The sequence below is a fragment of the Ochotona curzoniae genome, unplaced genomic scaffold (genome assembly GCF_017591425.1).
Source record: "Ochotona curzoniae isolate NIBS_2020 unplaced genomic scaffold, NIBS_Ocur_1.0 scaffold_3835, whole genome shotgun sequence".
Taxonomy (NCBI): Eukaryota; Metazoa; Chordata; class Mammalia; order Lagomorpha; family Ochotonidae; genus Ochotona; species Ochotona curzoniae.
In genome coordinates this window covers 6,670,097-6,693,228 of record NW_024467114.1, presented here as the reverse complement: position 1 = coordinate 6,693,228, position 23,132 = coordinate 6,670,097, and the positions used below count along the sequence as shown (strand labels likewise).

Genomic DNA, 23,132 nt, shown 5'->3' with positions numbered 1-23,132 from the left:
CTCTGGAGCAGGGTCACACCCACTGCTTCACACCCAGGGCAACGTGGTACACCACAGTCACATACAGAAGCTAGCTGAGGAAACCAACTTAGATAACGATCCTACTGTACAGCACACAGGGGATCATGAATCAGCCAGGCACAAGCCCAGTCTTATCCAAATATGATCAGAACGCAGGGCTAGCCCAACAGCTCAACAAGCTAGCTTTCTACCCTCAAGTGTGGGCACCGGTTCATGTCCAGCTGCCCCACTTCCCACACAGCTTCCTGCTTATGGTCCGATAAAGCAGTAGAGGATGGCCCAAAGCCTTGGCATCATGCATCCACATGGGAAACCTGGAAGAAATTCCTGGCTGCTGGCTTTGGGTCAGATCGACTCAACTCTAGCTGCTGCAGCCATTTGGAGAGTGAACCAGTAGAGGGAAGATCTTTGTCTCTCCTTCTCTTTGTAAATCTCTTTTTCAAGTAAAAATTTTACATATATATGTATATATATATAATACGTATAATTAAATATAATTTTGTCAATACATATAATTAAATATATATTTTTAAAGCACAGCAAGATAAATGGTCAACATATGAAATCACTCTAGATAAATGTACTGCCCAGCCTTTAAGATGTATGTTTATGATACAGAAAAACAAAATATGAACATCATTTTGAAAATGTAAAATAGGGACCTAATGCGGTGGCCTAGCAGCTAAGTTCCTCACCTTGAGTGTACCGGGATCCCATATGGGTGCCGGTTCGAGTCCCATCAGCTCCACTTCCCATTCAGCTCCCTGCTTGTGGCCTGGGAAAGCAGTCGAGGATGGTCCAAAGTCTTGGGACCCTGCACCCACTTGGGAGACCCGGAAGAAGCTCCTGGCTCCTGGCTTTGGATCAGCTCAGCTCTGACCATTGTGGTTACTTGGGGAGTAAGCCAGTAGATGGATGATCTTCCTCTCTTTCCTCCTCTCTGTATATCTGACTTTGCAATAAAAATAAATGAATCTGTCTTACTTTTTCCATTCAAGACAGTGAAAAGTGATGGTAGGTCTGTGACTGCGTAGACCCCTGGCTTTAAAAGAAGAGGTGCAATGTGTTTGTCTTCTGCTAACAGTGCTGCAAGTGCACTGCTTTCCCCTCTTACCAACACAGAGTCACTGCCGCAAACAGCCTGGCTAGTTAGTGAGTAGTATTTTCATTATGTACTCATCAGTCTGGAACTATTATCATTTGTTCTTTAGCTTTCTATTCTGTGACATGTTGAACAATAGCAACAGAATCTCATTTGTAATATCTGAAGATAATTGATAATTAGTGACAAATATCTAGTAAGTTAGGAAAAAATGCTTTTTGAGGGGAATTGGACACAATATAGGTGTTTGATGTCTGTTTTTCCAGCTATGGCTCGGCACCAGTTCCCTGGAATAAACAGAATAGCATTATTAAGTTTTTCTAAGCAGACAATTTTTATAAGACTCATTACACATCAATTTAGGTGATACAATCTCCTGCTGTGGCTAAGTTCACAAACATAGTTTATCATATGATGTTACCAACATTTCTGATACTTTAGTGACTTCCAAAGTGAGAACATTACCTTCTGCTCATAGCCGGCAAGGAAATCAGTGATTCCTACATTGTATTCAGATACAAGCGATGTGTCAGCTGAAGGGAAGGGGACTCAGGTGGCTGGACAGACACACAGACAGCAGGTGTTAAGATGCATACACACACACACATACACGCGAGTGTGCATGTCGATCAGCATGTGCTCTCATGGTCAGACAAACTGTGAGTCCTGCATTGTTCTGCAAAAACCCTGGGACTGAGAAAATAAAAGTACTGAGGGTGGTTGATAGGTAAAGCAGGATGATTTAGGTCAGAAAAGACATACCTTATTACACCATAATATTAAACACATCACTGCATCATCAGAAAGTTTTGAATTGTCCTCACTCTAGCAGGCTAATCCTCTGTCTGCAGTGCTGGCAACCCACACGGATGGCAGTTTATGTCCTGGCTTCGCTGCTCTTACTCAGGCTTCTGCTAATGGCCTGGGAAAGCAGCAAAGGATACGATGGCCCAAGGCAATGGGTGCTTGCATCCATGTGGGAAACCTGCAAGAAGCTCCTGGCTCTCATGTTTCAGTCAGGCCCAGCTCTGGCCACTGCAGCCATTTGGGGAGTAAATCAACAGAAGGAGAGTCTCCTAAGAAAGCTTTTAAAAGAGAATGAGAAGTTCCTTAGTCTGTTCAAACTAGGGGTGTCAATTCTTTTCATTAATAAAATTACCAAATGCTCACAAAGTCCACAGATTACTTTATTTGTCCAAGATTATTAATCTAAAGGCCTCTGTGATCTTCTGTGATGAATCATTCTAATCTATTTTCTACTACTAAGCTAATCCGAATATTCTTTGTGCCCCTACATTTAATCATTCTTGTCTAAATGCTGGCCTTATTGCATTACCACCCTCCTCTCTGCTCTCCTTCCCCAGTATGGATTTTTGGCTGCACCCAATTTAAATGGAATTTTGTTAATTCCCTTAGAAAACAAATTAATGAGAAGGGTATTAGGCAGTTCACATAATAGCTAGAAAGCTGGAGAACTGGTTTCAGACAAAAATTAATCAAAGGAGAAAAAACAGGATTCCATCACAGGAATGATGAAATCCAGACATCTCTGAGTTGGGATGCACACTGCCTCCTCTGAGCGCTCACTTCTGCAGCTCTACTGAACAATCTCTCTCCCTAGCTGCTATCAAGTTCTAGAGAGACACACACTTTGCCGTGCCTAAATCACATTCCTAAAACTCAAAAATCATGAGGCAAGAGAAACTGCCTCATCAGCAACAAGTCAAATTTATTATTTTTTGCATGTGATACAATTGTGCATATAAAAGTCACACGAAAATGTATTGAAAACGACCAGTCCCGTGAGAGATGCTAAATAACTGGGAAGTAGTGCGACTGACAAAAATAAATATCTGTATACAATAACAAAGAAGAAATAGGTTATAAAATAATACTGGTTATTTAAACAGCAAAAATGCCATAATAACTAATTTGATAAAAAAAAAAAACTAGTCAAACTAACCTAGACCTGTGATAAAAGAGCCAGATTAAAATCAAGTCATTTAATAATTTTGGTGTAAAAGTTATTTAAAATATCTCCATTTCTTCTGTAATCAGGGGTGAATTTGGATTAGATTCTGTAACCACGTACATGATTGATCAAAAGCAAATTAGTGTGAAAATTAAATTTTGCTCATTTGGTTGGGTTGGCTCGTCTTTGTCAGAAAGAGATCATAATTGTTGGAGGTTTCCGGTCCGGGTCCTGGAATAGGCAGCTGGGTTGAACCTCCTATGAACAAGGAACTGAAAAAAGGACCGCGTGGAGGAGGACACCAGAGATGGAGCAATGTGAAGAGGAAGAAGTGGGGCCTCAGGGAACAAGCCAAAGGACCTGACTGGAAAGGTTACATGAGACTGCAAAAGCCATACCTAAATTCTGACATTCAATTTTTAAGAAATGAAGAGGTGGGTCCAGCGTGGTAGCCTAGCAGCTAAAATCCTCACCTTGCATGCACTGGGATCCCACATGAGAACCAGTTCATGTCCCGGCGGCCCTGCTTCCCATCCAGTTCCCTGCTTGCGGCCTGGGAAAGCAGTCGAAGATGACCCAAAGCCTTGTGTCTCTGCAGCTGCATGGAAGACCCGGAAGAGGGCCCAAGCTCCTGGCTTCGAATTTGTGCAGCTCTGGCCATTGTGGCCGCTTGAGGAGTGAGTCAACAGACAGAAGATCTTCCTCCCTGTCTCTCCTCCTCTCTGTATATCTGACTTTACAATAAAAATAAATAAGTTTAAAGTATAAATAAATGAGAAGAGCTGGTAGGGCAGAAAGAACTCCCAGGAGCCACAGTGTACCATGGTAAGCAGAAAAACTAATGGAGATCTTGTGAGAGCCCAGGGTAAATGAAGGAGTCACTGCGGCACTGGGCACGGAGCCCATCGCCTCACAAACAAAAGCTGGAAGAACAACTAATTGAAGGATTGGGTTAACCTCTCAGAGGAAGGGATAAAACCCACCATTAGGATTCTGGAAGTTGCAGTTCTGCCTAGCCAATTCTGATGGTTACACTAAGTTTTGCTAAAGGCGGCTTCTGGGACAAGGTAAGCCCCTGGCTCACTCTGGAGGACACTTGGAGTAGAGATGTGGATGTTACAACTCTACCATAAGCTTAAGATTCTTTTTTTGTTTCATCATCTAACACCATACATGCTTGCCTAAGTGTTACCAGAGATTGGCTGCTTGGAAGAATGAAGGAGCGGGGCAGGAGAATAAAGATTCTCGGCAGTGTGCGATCCGCTGCCACGCCCTTTCATCCCCTCACCTGCTCAGCCACCAACTGAGCAGTGGCCAGGACTGGTGCCCTTTCCCAAACTCCAGTTGAAACACCTTTGTTAAGGCTCATGTCATGAAGCCTCATTGTCAAAATCGCACCCCTGAGACATGACTCAAGGTTAGCAGGGATAGAACAACCATTTCTTTTCAAATGACATCGTGATTCCTTTGATCCCAGGACTTAAAATCCTTTCAGGCCAAGGGGGCAGTCACAGGATCTACGCACACAATGCAGCCACCCAGTTCCGCACAACCACTCCTTGTGGAAACGAATCACTGCCAGCAAGTGCTAGTCTGACAAACCATCATCACAAAGGAATGCAATTTTAGACACTGGGGTCTTTGACCTCTAGAACTTGAAGAAAATAGACTTGATCTTTTTCTACACAACTGCCTTGCCTGGTTACAAACTAGAAGAGAGAGAAAGCTGTGCTAAGTGGATTGATTTCACAGTGGCCAGTAGTCCCCATCCGGACGGACAAGGCATTCATTCATTCAGCCAATATTTGTTGAACAGATTCTATGTGCCAAATACTGAGTATTAGGTGATGAATAAGGAACAATAAAGTCTATATTTTTCATTAACTTTTTCGCTCTAGTAAGGAGAGGCAGTTAACATGTAAATCACCATGGCTTCACGTCAGGTTATGCCAAACCCAACATTCCTTGGGAACTTAGCAGCATCCACTGACTTCTTGCTGATCAGAATCTTGTTTCCAGCATTCCTGTCTGCTATCTTCCCCTCTTGCTGGGAATCTACGCTTGCTGCAGAGCTTGCTGCGTCTCTTACTGCAAGCAATTCTGGAAACGTGAATTTCTACTAAAACTATACCACCCCCAGTACAGCACACTAGGGAAACAGACGTAGTGATTAGAAAATAAGACTGTTTACCATGCTTCAAGAACAATAATGAGAGAATATATACTACCGTGAAGTGTTTAATGATGTCCTGACACAACCATAATAAACATAGCATCTGTTTCTTCTACCACTTCAGCACTCAGCTGTTGTAACTGGTGACTCAGGTGTCAGTTTCTCACTCTTGAACAGTATATGAACGAGTTGGCCTATTCAGGCATAAATCGATCTTCATGAAAAATTTCATTATGCAAGCAAGTGAAATACACCATGCATTCACAATATTAGATGCTAGCACATTACTTAGACAACTTTATTAGAAATGGAAATTAGAGAACTTAAAGGGCATTGTGAATTTGGTGGATGTAAACGTGTAAGTTACAAACTCAAAAAGTGAAATGTCTAATTTGATTCTTTTGGAAGTGAAGGACCTCTGTCCTTTAACAGATCTAGCATCCAGATCGTCTTCACAGAATCAGGAGCAAGTTCACATTGGTTGGGAACTATCTGCATTTCTTCCTTGTATCTTTAGGAACAAAACAAATTTATTCCTATCAAGTAGTAAAAATATTATGAATGTTCTCAATTGCCTTGGTATTTTATCGATGTAGCAACTGAAGACTTAAAACAGGGCAGTATATGAAAGTTAGTAAGCAACAGACAAGTACACAGGGGTCAGACAAGTAGACAATAAAGTTTCTCTAACGAATTACATATTTAACAAAATCAAACTATCATGTCTGTAACATAAAGTCTAACAGCAAATTCCTTCATCATCGCAGTTCTACTTTGATCAGCAACTCCTTTTATTTCTATGTTTACAGAGTTACAAAAACAGATCTTCCATCTACTTGACTCTCCCTCAAATTCCACAATAGCTGGGGTTTTGCCAGCTCAAGTCAGGAGTACTGAATTCAACCCTGGTCTCCCAAATGGGAATCAGGAATCCAAATACCTGGGCATTCACCAAGTTTCTCATAGGATGCACATCAACAGGAAGCAGAGGGGCCAGACTTGAGCGAGGCATGCAGATATGGCATTGTAGGCATCCCAAGGAACACTTTAAACATGGTACCAAATGTCATACTAAGACTACATTTTAAAATTATAACTTTCACCATCATCATCCTTCAGATATGGCAAGTTTGCCTTATTAAAAAATATCAACTTGCCATAAAATGCTAAATGTAAACCCACCCTTAAAGTAAAAATTTTGTTAACCCTTGTTAGACAAGTTAGTAATGGCAAATAGACTATAGATGTTGAAAAACAGAAGAGGAAATGGCATTCAAAAGAATGGATTTGTTCCCATTTGTCTCTTCTGTGGGGTGGGTAGTTTTTGTTGTCGGTAATGGTGGTTGTGGTTTTTGTTGTTTTTTTTTTTAATTGGAAAGACAGATTTACAGAGAGAAGGGTGACCCCCAAGATGCCCCACAGAATCTGTTCCCAGACCCAGTTCTCTCATGAACTGGTTAGCGTCATGGCCTAGCCTAACATGGTCCACTCCCTGCCCCAACATTCACTAGTGGGTCCGGTGGTAGCGCCCTGCCAGGCAGGCCCCAGCCATAGTTTTTGTGTGCACCAGTAGATGATGGTCAAGATCAATGAGCCCAGATCAGCTCTCCTACACAGGTGGGTATACTGTTTTGGTCCTGAAGGGTCCTCCATCTTCCCTCTAAATTACCCAGGCTCAGCCCCCTCATTTACTTGCAAGTGTAGCCTACAAATAGCCTAGTTGGTGGAAGTCCCCAAGAAGTCATTCCTCACCTGTCACATTCTCCTTTAGTAGCTCTCCCCTCCCACACATCTCCACACCCACTTTGCTGAGCAATCCACAGCCTCCATTGCCTGGTCCTCTGGCAGTGTGCCAGCCTGGGGACCTGTCTGCTTATACAGGGCCCATGCACAATCAGACACGGGTCCCCAGACCCTGTCTGCTGGCATGCCGGCATCTGTCCACAACATATCCTTAAAAAAAAAATAGGTTACTATGCTGGCACACTAGTACAGTTAACACAAATTTGGCATTAATTAGGCCTAGGATGCCTGCCAAGTGTTAGCTGCCTTTCTCCCAGCAGTGTAACATTGCCTAGGTACCATACAACCTAGGCTGTTGCCTATGGCTGGGGGCATTTTAGATTTTCTATTTTTTTCACTTTATTTCATTTGTTAATCATCTCAACAACTTTCCTTTAAATGACATATGTACCTATTTTTAATAATGGCTTTCAGTGTTAACCGGAGCCAGTTTGGTATCCATGGTGTGACAGCAGGTAATTGGTGGCTTATCTCTGGTTTTCACTGCTGCCATAGATTCATCCATACTCCACAAGCGTCGGCTTCACAGCTTTTCTATGGCTTAGAATGAAAAGTAACAGGAAATTTCCTGCAATCAACAAACTGTGCTCCCTCCACTATCATATCGACACAAGGACAGAAATAAACAGCTGTGTGGGCTCTGGTTTCTCCTCTCCTGCTCCCTGGGCTCCACCACAGCTGCTCAAGGGTGATAAGTCAGTCCGAAAGGGAGCAGGGAGTGGAAAACAGGAGCGGGTGAGGATGGGAATTTTCATGTTCTTCAGTCACAAAATCACGCTGTAATAATCACAAATAAAAGATTTCTAACAGACAACAAGGAAAAATGAGCCCCAACAGCAATTCCTAGCATACAGAAACTCAGTTTAAAATCTGCCAGCCGTTTTTGCTTTTTCTGGTGTGTCGAAGGACATAAATTGCCTTTACAGTTAAGCCTTTGAGGGGTAATTCCCTGGTGTTCATGGAAGATAATCCTTTACTATTGGCAATAAAGAAGACTAAGCTACTGACGCACGGTAACAATAAATGTTGCAAACATATTGATACAGATATTCTGATGTCACACAGACTTCTAGAAAAAGACCAAAGTAGAGAATGACAAAAGACATTATTACCTTGATTACTTCCTAAATGGAATGGTAGGGAAGAATAATTGGTTTAGAAGGAAATTTTAATATCTTGATAAGTTTGGATTCTACAAATCTATGTACATTTGTCAAATCTCATGCAATGTCACACATATGATATATGCATATTAACACATATAAGCAAATTTTATCTTAAAATTAAGAACACAGGCACAGAACTCTAATTATATGCATACTAAAATGTCAGGTGAAATGTACTAATAACTGCAATTTTCCTGAAATTGCATTCAAAAGCCAACAGCCATAATGGATAAATGGAGATAAGGACAGATGAACAAATGCACGACCAAGTAAGTGTAGCATATGAGTGGTGGGTGCTTGCTGTGTAATTTTTTCAATTTTCCTCTGTATTAGAAAATTTTTCCTAAGAAAAGGTTGGTGGCTGGGGCCAGAGTATGCCTTGGCAGTTGAGAAATTTGTTCAGACACAGCATCCCATCAGGATGTACAGGTTCTAAGACTCTGGTTAAGATTTTAATTCCCTGGTCATGTTCGACCTTCGAGGCATTGCCTCCAAGGCAGTGATGGAGTGGAGTGGAGTGGAGTGGATGGATGATGGCTGGAGTGACATAGGAGCATCAGATTAAGTTTAACTTTCTGATTCAGCTGCCGTTTTTGAACAAGTTTGCAGAGTGAACCAGCAGATAGAAAATCTCTCTATCTATCTTTCTGTTTCTCTTTCTTTCTTCTATCTTTGAAAGAAATGTAGATAAGAAACAAAAATGTAATATATACATAAGATTTTCATGTAAAAAGCTTACAATGTCACCAGCTTCTCTGAATTATCCCATTAAATACTATTTCCGAGGTTCTTCGTTTGGAAACAATGCATTAGTTATTGAGTTTCTAGAATAACTGATTAAGCAACTATATATCTGATACTGATATTATCTCATTCAATTCTTAAAACCTTTTAAGATCAGATACTGCTTTTGGTGTGAAGATCACATTTTTAATACAATTTGCCCTTTGAGTATAACAAAGTGCAACTGAGTGATAACACCCCATCACAGTGGGCAGGTGTGACTCCATTTTGGTTCCTTCACCAAATTTTGAGCATAGCCAATTGCAAGTTTCGAGCATAGCTAACTGCTGTGTGAACATGCTTGCTAGCTGATTGGCCTAAGACGTGATCTGAATTTAAGTTGATTAGGTACTCAGTGTTGTGTGCTACCTTAGTTGACTGGATGACTACTGCGTGCCAATACAGTGATGCTGTGGTTCCTGGAACGCAGTGAGAGCTACTGTTGAAGTTTAGCTAGCAAAGACTCCTTACTTGCCACACTGTGTCCAGGATGACTGCTCTCACTCTCCCTAACATGAGCTAGGATAACATAAAACACATAGTGTTAATGTCTTGTTGCTCTGGGACGAGAGCAAAGAAATTAAAAAATATTAAATTAAAAAAATTTTAAAAAGCCCTAAAAGCTCCCAAACAGACATTCTGAAGTATCACTTAAGGAAAAAATCAACTATAAAGCAACTGTTGATCTTGACAGACAATAGCTGAACGAGGAGAAACTGCTCCATCTTTGGTTACCCTCAGCGTCCCGAGCATCTGCTTGGTGATTGAGGCCAAGCAAAGTATTCGTTTTTTAAAAAATGAAAGAACTGAAATCACACAACCAGCCTTTCCTGCATTAGTAACTTAAATCCCAGAAATCTGCAAGTGAAGTAGCAAAATGAACAGGAATATTGTCACAGGAAAAGCAATTTGGGGAGATAAAATGTCATACTTGTGGATAAACAACTAAAACCGAGGTAAGATTGTAGAGTCCACAGATGTTAAAGTTGGGTGTTTAACAGGATTCGCTAGATTTTGCCTGAACTTTCTTTAAGCCGAGCAATAGATTACCTTATCCAGAAATGTACAGAGAAATAAAAAAGTTCAGGATGCTTACGTAATTTACCCAGAGCTCAGCAGCTAGAGTAGGGAATGACATTCAGACATAGACCTGTGTAATTGTTTAAAATGTGCTTTTCCTCTATATCACACTGTGATTTATACTTCATGGGAGTTAGCTTATTGGATTATTCTCTAGATATTATACTTATAGGGAGTTAGCTTATTGGATTATTTTCTAGATATGTTACTGACAACTGGCTCTTAAAGAGAATGGCAGATTTCAGCTGCAAAGAGAACAAAGGTATGCACAGCACCACCTAGAAACGGCTTCTCAAGATACTCCAAGGATGGAGTGCCAAGTGACCAGCAACAACTGAAAGAGGAGCCATCCTGTGAGGCAAAAAGTTCAAAGGAAAGAAAAACAGAAAGCACTACAATCAACTCCATGACTTCCCATTTTGTCATCCCACATCTTGTTTCAGTTATTTCCATAGAAAAAAATCTAGGATTACCACAAATCATAGTTTGCCAAGGATGGATCAGGTTTGTGCCTGTTGTCCCTGAATGGTTATTGGGCAAAAGTTTTACTTTGTATTATAAATCATATGATCACCCTATTTAGAAAGCAGAGACACAGAGAGAGGGAGGGAGGGGGAGACAGAGGGAGAGACAGAGAGGCAAGTCATCCATTATGAAAAAAGATACGTCTTATGAGGAGTCTTTTAAGTTGGGTATAATTTTAAGTAAATGTTATGACTGTGATTAAATGATATCATTGTAATTAAAGGGTAGCCAGAAGTATTTTCTGTAGCCATCTTTTTATTTGCCCTGCAGCTAACTCTTTGGCTTATTGCATTTTAGAAAATCAATCCAATTAGGATGACTATTTTATGGACACACTTTGAGCTGGTTGAAATGACCTTGCTCCCTTTTCACTGAGCGCTGATCCAGGCACGTTGCCCAGATTCTCAGTCAATTATTCTCAACCTATCATACTTAAATTATTGTACAAATGCATATTCTATGCTCAGTATGAATTTTCATTTATGCTTTCAAATCTGAAATGGAAAACTATCAACTCTGATTCTTAAGGTTTAGCCTATTCACTTCTTATTTATATCTTAATTTATATGTGAGGTGGAATGCATGGTCATAATGTTTTAAAATGAAATGGGCCAAGGCATATTTCATTTAGCTGCATGTAAAAATGAGATAACATTCCTAAGTTTGTGGTAATATTAGATGGTTACAGTTCATGTGAGTTATTTATACTTGTCAAACTGCTACAAAATGTGTTATCCACATCATGGAAAAGGTGTCCTTTTGCAGAGTGCAAAATCAATTCTGGTTTATTCATGCCAACTGACTGAAAGCCCTGATGGAGGGAATTGGGAGTGCTAAGTACAAATGTTCCCAAAGGTTTTCTGTGAGAGATGGAACCTCTTACACCCATAACATATCATCAATGATCTATGCAACCTTGGATGTACCACCTCATTCCCTAGAAAACTAGAATTAAGATGTTGCGTTGAAGTTCTTTCTGTCAAATTCTAGGAAAAAAAAATCTACTTTGATCAAAGCTTGAAAAAAAAAAGTCATTCTAATACCTTAAAACTTTTTGAATCGTGAACAAGAGAAATTACATTAGGATTATTGGAATGCTTAGTATTGAACAAACATGCTTCCTGGTGTTTTCTTCGTGTTGCAAAATTTGATACTTAAATCATTCTAAAAAGCAGAACAGGAAGAATAACACACCGGAGGACAAGATGTGGAAAAGCCAAAGCTCATACCGTCAGTAAACAATTGGGCCAAGGGTCAAGTCTCAAACCTCCCCAGTTCCATTCCCATGTCACTAAAATAACATGATACCCTGTTTAGCATCCTGCTCCACCTCACTTCAATGTGGAACTGGAACTCTGAAAAACAGTTGTTGGTGTGTTTGTTGTTACTTTATTTGAAATGCAGACAGGGAGGTAGAGAAAAGTCAGACAGAGGGAGCCCTGCCATATGCCAACTTACCTTTGGATGTCTGCAATATTCAGAGGGTTGAAGACAGAAACCAAAGTTAAATTCCAGTCTCTCACATAAATGGCAAGAGCCAATATGGCTGTTTGCTAGGGTCTGCATTAGCAGGTATAGATCAACAGCTCAACCCAGGTATCTTGATGTGGGGTAGGGTGTCCTAATCTTTTGGCCAAGACTTCGTCCTTCTTTCCTTGTTTTGACATGAAGTAAGCATATAGGCATGGCAAATTTTTTCCAATGGAGTTCCACTTCCTAATTTTGAATAACAATCTCAAATAAGAAAGTTAGATGGACTAATATGCTAATAATAATGCTAAAATTTTGATATTATGTGACTTTAATGGGTTGTAAAGCGTTATTCTTTTTATTTCTCAACCATTAAAAGTATGAAAACATCCTTAGCTTGTGATATATATATATATATGTATGTATGTATATATACACATTGAAAAAACAGGCTTCATCCTGAAATTGGCACAGAAGCAGTAGCTTTCTGGCTCCTCCACTAAATCACTCTTGCAGTCGCTTTACAACTGGTAAAACTGTGAAGAAGATATGATTCCAAACTGAATGAGCTTCAGCCAAATGCACTTTGCTGTTGCTGTGAACGTTGACTCTGCAAACTCCCAAGGAAGAAGCTGAGCCATTCATGGAAACAGCAGCTGCCAACATCAGCCACATAGTACAACCGGGACGATCTGTCACCTCACATGAATTACCTCCTCTTGTTGTGAGTTAACCAAATCTATCCCCCAAGAAGGAGTTGGAGGCAGACTCTTAGAAGCTCAGGGGTCTTTATCCACCATCTGGCAGCCTATTCTGTTCCACCGTACTTGGAAGAGGGAAACGGCCCCTACCACTCATGTTCAAGGATTTTTGAGCAACAATCATCCAATCAGCTAGGAGGGCACCGGCACATGGTACAAATCACTCCATCAACTAAGCTTGTGTCAGTGCACAACACAGCTTGCCCAATCAGGTGAGAGCACCCAATCAGCTCACGTGCATGAAACACAAACACCAAATCAGTGTAAGCCTAATGCACTTGAGGCTATCCAATCAGTAAGAGCTACATCCTGTTTAGTAAAGAACAGCTGAACCAGTTAAGCAGGTCCTTCCAGATCTGAGCACAGAAACCAATTTGGGGCAATCAGCTCGCGTGTGAGTTGTCCCTATCACCAGTTTCTATTGTCTGGGCGGTCACACTTTATATGATTGGAAAAATAAAAAATAAAAAAAGCAGACCAGAAAATCAGCAACAGTTACCTAAGATTTAACTACACCTCCTCCAGCGAAGATCACAACTAAATTTTTTCTCCTAAAACAAGCCGATTCAAACGCTTCATGCTCGATAGTTAAAATATACCTCAGACTGGTAAAATATGCATGAGAGAATTCAGACCAGCATTTCTATTTTTCCATCAACAATAAAAGACAGAGCACCTCCATTTCTGTTGAGCTAGATTCATTTTCCTCCTCTCAGAATTTTTGCACCTGGACTGCCCTGTGGTACCTTAGAAAACCGTGAGATCATGCAGGTGCAACTACTGCAAAGTCCTTTTCTGCTCATGGCCAGATCTTTGTCCCTGTCCTCAAATGCCAGGCAGAGCTCTTCACCTTCTCAAGCACAGCCCATGCCCTCCCTCTCCCTGGCTTTCTTTATCCTAGGATGACCTTGCTTCTGTCTCACAGAGAAATGGAAGCTGTCAGAAAGAAGAGTTCTCAACTTCGTGCCCTCTGAGCGACAACTGGCATTAGGATCTCATTTCCTTCCTTCTTTGAAGTTCAGCATCTGAAGCAGCCCTTTGTCTTGCTTCAAGCCAGTCTCTGCACCGTGACACTGAGGTCACCTGCCCTCTCCCACTTCATCTGGCGCAGGGACTTTTACTCATCCATCACATCTGCTCCCCTGGGTTTCAAGAGCCCTCTTCCTATACTCTGCATCCACAGCCTGTAAACACACTTGGCTCTTCCCCAGATGAAAAACAGACACCCATCCCTTCCCACTTGCTGTCATTCTCCAACCGCCCGCCACCTTGAGCTCTCTTGGCCTTCACCTCAGGCCACTCAACACCAACATTCACCACCACAGGCTTTCACGGCCCAACACGGCACAGAGCATCTTAGACAAGTATTCCCTCTCATCCATATCCGCTGCACTAAAGCAGAAGCTTTGCTTATACAGTCTCAATCTACTACTAGTTAATTATTTCATGAGTCTCTGAAAGTTCCCACTGAATTTTGGTCATAAGAAACAGACCATTTTGGTGTAGAAGGTATCTGCATATTATTCCTAAATTTGTGTATTGCCTGTTGAGGAGCAAATGGAAGCAGGCAGATAACAATTCCTCATCTCAAACCAGTGACATAGGAACCACCAGGATTACTTAGATGAGTGCCGTGTATTTAAGGAAACATGGCAATCAAGTATTCACATCTACCTACAGGCTGAGGTGTGCCAGTCAGTGGCCTTGGCAGTTGCATGTTGTTTACTTGCCTTCTGTGCTAACAATGCTTCCTGTGAATCAAAAGAGGGCTGCCCGGCCTGTGTGTTACAGTACAGTCTCTTCAATAAGGACAGTCTGTAATAAGCCCTCAGAAGACACGTGTCTTCTGAATACACAAGAATTTATCACCACTCCACCAAACTACCTCCTAGAGAATCGCCCTGAAACTCCTGGCAAGCCCCAAGGCTAAATCCATGGTGTGAATGCAGCAGAGATAAGAACTGGTTCATCTGCCTAACCTCTGCTCCCTTCTTACAAGTCTGGCAAATGAGAGACAGAGAGAGAGGAGAGGAAAGGAGGAGGAGGAGGATGAGGGATGGATAAGGAGGAGAAAGAGAAAAAGAGGAAATGCTATAAGCGCAGCTCTTAGCATGGAAAAGGGGGATGGTGAGAAAAGAGTTTACTTTTAAATGAAAATTCAAGTTTTCTTATTATCTGAATAGACATTCTCTTTATTGAATGAAGACAAGTAAGGAAAAGTGGTTCCAATTCTTTCCCCTATCTAAGGATGAACAGATATGTTTCATAGTTTGCCAAAGTCTGTATCCAGTAGTAAAAAAAATACTACCTTCACTCTGAGTACCAAGAAATCATAGAACACTGTCTGGTTTTTTTGTTTTTGTTTTTTTAAAGATTCATTTTATTTTTAGTGGAAAGTAAGATATACAGAGAGGAGGAGAGACAGAGAGGAAGATCTTCTGTCCGCTGATTCACTCCCCAAGTGGTTGCAACCGCCAGAGCTGCGCCAATCAAAGCCAGGAACCCGGAGCCTTTCTGAGTTTCCCATGTGGGTGCAGGGTCCCAAAGCTTTGAGCCATCATCAACTGCTTTCTCAGGTCACAAGCAGAGAGCTGGATGGGAAGCAGGGCCTCCAGGATTATATCCAGCGTCCATACGGGATCCCAAAGTGTGCAAGGTGAGGAGTTAAGCTGTTAGGCTACCACGCAGAGCCCAACACTGTGTTTTAAATAGAATTATGTCAGTAATCAAAGTTCTTGTATGTGCATCAATTCGAGCTGTGTAGGCAATGAGGCAAAAACTATATTTAAGCTGAGGTGTTCAGCACCAGTCAGTCCAAGAACACGAGTCAATTTAGGAGAGGAAAACTAAAGAGACCAAGAAAATTCTCTAAACTTACGGGGTTGCTAAATGACCCTGGGGATGTGTAGATGTGCACATCATTCCAGTTAGGAAATATAATCCCCATCCTAACTCACCTTTCCTTCATTCTCCATAGCTACTCCAATCTCTACTCCCACATCACTCAACAGCCCCTCTCCTTGCTGAATGCCCTGCCTTCGTTTGTCGGCATTTCATCCCCAGATCTCCTACTTGATCTTTGCTTCAACAAGATCTAACTCTAATCATTCTTCACTGTCTCAAGTGCAGCACAACTTTGCACATGTCATTCCCCAGCGTGTCAACACCGGGGCCCTCAGCAGGGCACTCAGTCTCCATCGGGTGCTCTCAATCCACTGTGACACCTTGCACCTCTGGCGTCACACACAGACACACATCACAAAGCCTCTTTCATGCTAGACTGCGTGTAGTTCCTCAAATGATTTGTAATGCTTGCTTCCATTTTAATTTACAATATACATCATACTTGCCTATTCCTTCACTAGTTAGTAAACTTTTGATGCCCTGTCTATAATAGATGTTTGCTCAACTGAATTAAGTGCAGCTGAATTATGTGCAATTTCCTCTGTGATTTAATTTTTCTAGAATATACCAATCTCAGATTTGATTACCCACTGGCCCGTTCTATTTCAACTGAAATGACTTAAAATAATAAATGTTATTAAGAATTCAAGAGCAATTTTTTTTAATTTATAGAGGTGAGATGTTTTAAAGAGCTTTTAAAATGAAATACTACTCTACATAATAGTTGAATTTTTTTAAGGTTAATTTATTTTTATTGGAAAGGCGTATTTACAGAGAGAAAGAGAGACAGAGACAAAGAGCTTCCATCCGCTGGTTCACTCCCCACGTGGCTGCAATGGCCAGAACTGAGCCAATCTGAAGCCAAGAGTTAGGAGCTGCTTCTTTCAGGTCACCCACTCAGGTGCAGGGTCTCAAGCCTTTGGGCCACCTTGTATCTCTTTCCCGGGTCATAAGCAGAGGACTGGAAAGGAAATGGAACAGCCAGAAAACAAAGTGGCACCCATATGGAATCCTAACATGTGCAAGGCAAGGATTTAGTGAAAAGCTTTCATGCCAGGCCTAATAGTTGAACTTCTTTCTTTTTTAGCCTATTAGATTTTTATTAGTAGTACTCTCTGAAAAATCAAAACAATTAGCAAACTATTGTAGATTCAAAACTGTATATTCTTTGTATTTAGACTTTTGATGATCTGCAGGCTTGAGTCCTTGAGCAGCCATAACAGGTACCTCACCTCTCCTCTCCTCTCCTCTCCTGCCAACTTTCAACAGACCCATTGCTTCAAGGACAAAAACCAAAGGTTCTTTAAAGTCATAGGATGTGGAGGCCGTTTGTGACACAACATAACCTGACTTATCTGACTGGTACAGACAGGCAAATCAGTGACTTAGCTTGCACATTTAATAGCTAATAAAACTGAATTTCGAAGAAATCAAGAGAATTGCCAGCATTGCAATAGCCAATTACTAGAAGCATACTAAATAGCAGAATCAGAATTTATCAACAGACTTTGTAACTTCAGTTCTTATTGCATGCATTTTAAAGGGAAAAATCGCATGTATTTATTTTACAGAGCATAATTTTATATGCCTATGCGTGTACATGCATATTTACACATGTATGTATAATTTTAGAGAAGATGTAAGATAAAATTAGTTCATCTGAGATTAAAAAAATATCAGTATAATTACTTTAAAGTATTGTTGAGCGGTAGGCATCTGATATAGTAGTTAAAATGCCAATTAGAATACCTGATTTCCCCTTACTGGTCTGGCTGCTAATTCCAGCTTCCTTAGTTGAAAGCTAGGGAGGCAACAGTGATGGTTCAGCTGTGGATTCCTTCCACCAGTGTCAGACATCTAGACTGGATTTCCTTCTGCTGAGAAGTCTGTTCCAACCATGGCAAGCATTTGGAGGCAAGAATCATATATGAAAGCATTCTTGCACGCGCGCATGCATACACACACACACACACACACACACACACATCCTCTCTCCTCTCCAGTCACAGACATTGTTTCTTACATTATACATCTACAATTAGCTAGATTTACATATATGCAAAATTTAACCCAGAATAAAATAATTTCTTTCTCTATAGCAAGGACAGAGTTAAACTTACATATTATATTTTCTTTTGTGAAAAATTTTAATCTGTTCCGCAATCCGTGAGAAGTCACTAAAATTTTAAAATATCTGCATTTGCAAAGTTGAAGCCCTGAATTACTTAAATTCCCTACTGCCACAATCATCTGTCTCAGAACACCAGAACACCAGAACACCAGAAACCTTTAAGTGGGATGATGTTGAATCAGTTAAGGATCTTTGATGGACAGCAACAGAAAGTTACCTGGACTACCTTAAGAATACTGGGTGCACTGGAAGGGGACTGAGTGAAGCAGGATACCTCTCCAGTAAGGACCACGCAGCCAGCAGGCTGCCAGCATCGGGAAGCTGCAACATACTCCCTTGTTCGGGTCAGTCCTACTATGGATTTCTTGAGCTCTCAGGGATGTTCAGACTCAGAATGTTACTGAAACTTAATGTCACAAACTGAATTGTTACTCTTGAATACAGCAAGTTAAAATTTAACAACCTCAGGAACCTGAACACCTGAATACAACCCTCACAGGAACATGTCTTTCAAAGTCTCCACATTTTGAAAATTCACTCTGAGTAAAGTTGAACATCTTCTTATTTGATTACTGTCTGTAATCCTTGCATATTTTCCTCCTGGACTATAGTATTATGACTTTTTATTTCTTGAACTCTTATTTTCAGAACCATTCAATTCCTGCCTAGCCTGCTGTGCTTCTGTCCCAGCTACCTGCTGTAAGCCTGGGTAGAGCAGTGGAGGATAGCCTAAGTGCTTTGGCCTTTGCCACCCATGTGGGAGACCCAGATAGAGCTTCTGGCTTCAGCCTGGCTAAGCCCTGGCCATTGTGGCCATCTTAGCGGTGTGCCAACAAAGAGAGGCTCTCTGACTCTAGCTCTCTCTATAACACTTAATAAGAAAAATAAATCTTTAGAGAATTCTCTGAAAAGTACATACAGAAAGTATTATATTTTTAAAATGTGCTCACATTACTGTTGGATCCCTTCACATGGCTCTTGAGAAAGTCTCTCACTTTTTAACATTCAATTTATTGGTGTTTCTTTGTTGCTTGATTCATTCTGGCTTCAGAGAAATGCTGCTGATCAAATGTATCGAGAGAAGAAAGCGTATGGCCTGCTTTAATGTGTCGAATATCTTCTAGAAGAATATCTCCCTGAAATTTTTTAGAGTCTTTTAAACACTCTTGAATTCCCTTGTGTAATTAATTTTGTGTTCAGAATGCATGTGGACTCTTCCAGGATCAGAACAAACACAGCAGACACAATGGAGAAAGCATTCTACTTAGAGCGAAACCCCTGTGAAGTGTGTTCACGAAAACTCAGCTTACTTGGAAAGAACTCTGCCTTGGGTTATACCTGAATTTGAAGTCAAGAAGCTGCTTCTGATTAGTTTTAAAATAGAACTTCAATTTTAATCACAATAGTTCATGAGGTTTCTGAGTGCAAAAAGCTCCGCAAAATTATACTGAAACAACATGTAGTCCATATGCCCATTCATTGGCAGTCACCTGTCATCCTTGTCTGACACAGGCATGATAATGACTGACGTCAAAATTAGGAGCCATTCTGTGGAGAGGCAGTCAGGATTAATTTGCATGAATGTATGCAGATGATCTTGTTTTTCAAATTTAAAATTTTGTGATTATAAAAAGACAAAAGTATAATTGAATCTGATACCAACTTCATTTCACAAATTTTCACAGTATCTTGCAAATCTTCCTTATTCCTCCCCACACAACTGCATCAATTAATTCCTTCAACTTTACCTCTTCTTCAAATGAATACCACAGAGTATATTCTTCCTTTCACTTCTATCTCCAAAACCACTCCATTCCTTTTCACTTTTTTTTTCTGAAGAAGCAGATGTCCTTGACCTGTAACTCATACTTGAACGTTTCCTAGTGGGATTACTCAACATTGAGCAGCACCACACAATGACAGGAAGGAGTGGCACATGGCTGCAGTACTTTCTCCTTTCATGCCACAAAGACCACCGTGGGTACCTGCACCTATCAGCATAGTTCCCACTCCTTGGGGAATTCTCTCCACATTTCACTGTCCCTGATCCCAGGGACACACCCTCCCTCATTGGTTGAGGTCTGAGACTACTAGTGTTCTTGTCTTCAGCTTCAGCTCTGTATTTTTCAAAGCCCTCCCTCTATCAAGCCATATTCAAATTATCCTAATTTTAACACCCTGATTAAACTAGGACCTATAGTTTTCAACGTAATGATACTTTATTTAAGCAATTTCTTGACTATGTAGGACTCATTTAATGGTATTTCAATTACTTTCAGAAAAGAGTTTTTGCAGAATCATGGCTGGTTGTGATATTTCCAAAGATACAGACAGTGTAGGTATAGAAATGTGTGAACCCTTCCTCCCTATCATAAGTTCATGGCTGACATTCCTGCAACACAAAGTTAACAAAGGCGTAGAAACTTAAGAAAAGTTTCACATAAGCCAAGAACATTGAGAAACGGAGATTCAAAGACAAAAAGAAAGCTACACTAACATTTAGCTTTGTAGAAATGGACAGCCACACAGAAAAGTATGGATAACACAGGGGAAACCCCAGTGAGGCCTAAAAACTCAGGTTCTTCTAGGCCTCTCCATGCAGCATTCCTTCCCCCAGCAAGCCCCCTTAAGAAAAGAGTGTGCAGGGGAGGGGGTCTTCTGGGCCCAGTGCAATGGCTCAGTGACTAAATCCCCACTTTGGATGAGCTGGAATCCCATATGGCTGCCACCTCATGTCCCAGCTGCTTCACTTCCTTTACAGCTCTCTGCTTATGGTCTGGGAAACAAGAGACAATGGCTCAAAGCCTTGGGCCTCTGGAACAAGTTCCTGGCTTCCAGTTTTAGATTTGCTCAGCTCTGGCCACCGCTGTCACTTGCGGAGTAAACAAGTGCATGGAAGATCTTCCTTTTCGTATATCTCTTCTCTATAAATTCCAATAAAAGCAAATAAATCTTAAAAAAAGAAAAAAGGGAGAGGGGTCTTCTGGTATATTCTCAGATGAGATGAAGCAGAGACTGTTCTCCTGACCAGCTCCCACACCAAATGGCGAGGAAGAGTTAGTGGGATATTCGTAATTTCCAAGATTGGTTTTAGGGAGGAGGGATGCTTTTGTTTCCTCACTCAGATCACTCAGAGGAGATTACAAAGGGCTGGAGAGCAAGCAGGCAACCAAAACAGACTGAAGGGCCCTTCCTAAGGCCTTGGCATCCTCAAACACCAAGTTTTGGGATCTCCTTTCCTTGGCTCCAATGGTAGGACAAGGACTGAGCCGCAGTAAATGGATTGACCCAGCAGAGTCTTGGCATCCCCATGAGAGGAAGGGTGAAGAAGAACAGGACCAGGAGGAATGTTCTAGAAGTTGGTAAATTGACATTGTGGACTTCTAAATCCCACTTCCATACTCACTCCAGGCAGATGGGGACTCTAAGCTCTGTGAGAGGAACCAAGGACTTACAGGAATCCCAGTATCCCTTAAACACAGATTTGATAACTTAAACCTTGAACTTATCCTCAGATTTTGAAGAGCCCTTCAAAGAGGCATTTAGGAGATCACCTGGAGAAACCAACAAACTCCAAAGAAGAGAAACAAAGACAAGTGCATCAAGCATTTCTTAATTCTAATGTCTGACAATCTCCCTCCAGGGAACTGCACAGTCACCAGACCTCACCGACAGAACAAGGTTATTGGTAAATTGTTTTTGTCTTGCTTTTTAAGATTTATTTGTTTTATTGGAGAGGCAGATTTACAGAGAGGAGGAGAGACAGAGAGAAAGATCTTCACTGATTCATTCCCCAAGCATCTACAATGATGGGAGCTGAGCTTATCAGAAGCCAGGAACCTCTTCCAGGCCTCCCAGCCAGGAGCAGGGCTTTTAACGCTCCATAACTAACCATAAAAAAACAGACAACAAACACCTGACCTAAGTGAAACATCAGGCAAGGATGAAACTAAACCACAGAAATAAGCAATATGGGGATAACAGATTGTGCAGGCAAGTAAACTTTAAAAACTGAATAGTCATACTTTCAAGTGGGTAAGAAAAGATCTCATATCCAGGAATAAGAGAAATGTTCTATGCATTTCCACAGGCAAAATGCAAGTACTTGGACATGTATAATAGCGAAAATTTAAAACTGAATTACACAGTGTTGGAAGATAAATTCTCCCTGAAATATAGCCCCCCAAAAAAGGTACTTAAAATAGGAGATGAAAAATGGAAAAAGCAGAACCGTGCAGAAAAATCAAGTGACTGTATTTATAGATACACACGTATGTGCATAAATGCATGAATTATTCTAACTAAACATAAAAGTGCGTGTGGACTCATTAGGAAAATAGTTGAAGAAAAGCACTCCTACCTGGAAGGCATGAGCTTTTCTCATGACATGGAGAATCTGAGCTCCCAGGTCATCAGAGAAAAGAGAGATCCAAGTTTATTCAGGACATTGGGGAAAACGGGAAATATGCAATAAAGTGGCTCAAAGAAGCAAGTTATTTTGAAAATCTCAAAAATTGTATCATAATATCGTCAGATTTCTCATCAGCAACACTAAATACTTGAGTATAAAAAGTCAAAGCTTTTGACATGAAGAAAAATATGTTCCAACCTAGAATTGCATAATGAGGCAATTTATCCATCAACTATGATGATAAACTATTGTCATTTTCAGAAATGATAGGTGTCAAAAATTTTAACTGTATCTGCAGACAACAACCAGTCTAGCCAGAATAGACCTTATATTCAGTCTGTAAAAAAAAAGAAAGAAATTAAAAGATAAGTTTATTTTGATCCAAAAATATTGAGATCATGCATGTGAGAATTCTTTAAAAAACAACAGAAGATGTATATTGTGAAAAAGTATGCATGAATTTCAGTATTTTTGCAGTGAAATAAACTTTTAGTCCCATTTTCCAAGAACTTTTTCAAGTCCCTTTGTAGTAATGTTCTTATTACTATTATAAAATTCTTGAAACAAGACAGTTTTTTAAAAAATTTAATTTTCATGATGCAGCCCCTTAGGCTCAGGAATTTCACCTTCCACCCTATCTCCCTCCCCACCCCCCACTGCTTTCCCCTACATTATAACAATAGTGCAATCTTAAACAGCAGTCACAAGTCCACCATTCTGCTGTTTAAGTGCATCATGACATTGCAGGTATAGACAATGGTAAAGAGTCCAGGAGCCCAGAGCCTCTTCTGGGTCTCCCACACGGGTGCAGGGTCCCAAGGCTTTGGGCC

The 23,132-nt window shown here is 40.8% G+C and overlaps 2 long non-coding RNA genes across 4 annotated transcripts in view; both read right to left on the bottom strand.

The window, feature by feature from the left end:
* LOC121145835 overlaps window positions 1-23,132 on the bottom strand; it is a 152,103-nt gene that overhangs the window by 29,175 nt on the left and 99,796 nt on the right. The window contains exon 1 of one of the 3 annotated variants that reach the window (XR_005882089.1): window positions 717-755. The exons of the other annotated variants lie outside the window; for them this stretch is intronic. This is a non-coding gene — a long non-coding RNA (uncharacterized LOC121145835). Of the gene's footprint in view, window positions 1-716; window positions 756-23,132 lie in introns of those variants that run through there. 3 annotated transcript variants of the gene reach the window in all.
* Window positions 11,393-12,415, bottom strand: LOC121145836. Its single transcript, XR_005882091.1, has 2 exons — window positions 12,084-12,415; window positions 11,393-11,980 (listed from the first exon to the last, which is right to left on the bottom strand). It is a non-coding gene; the product is annotated as an uncharacterized LOC121145836 (long non-coding RNA).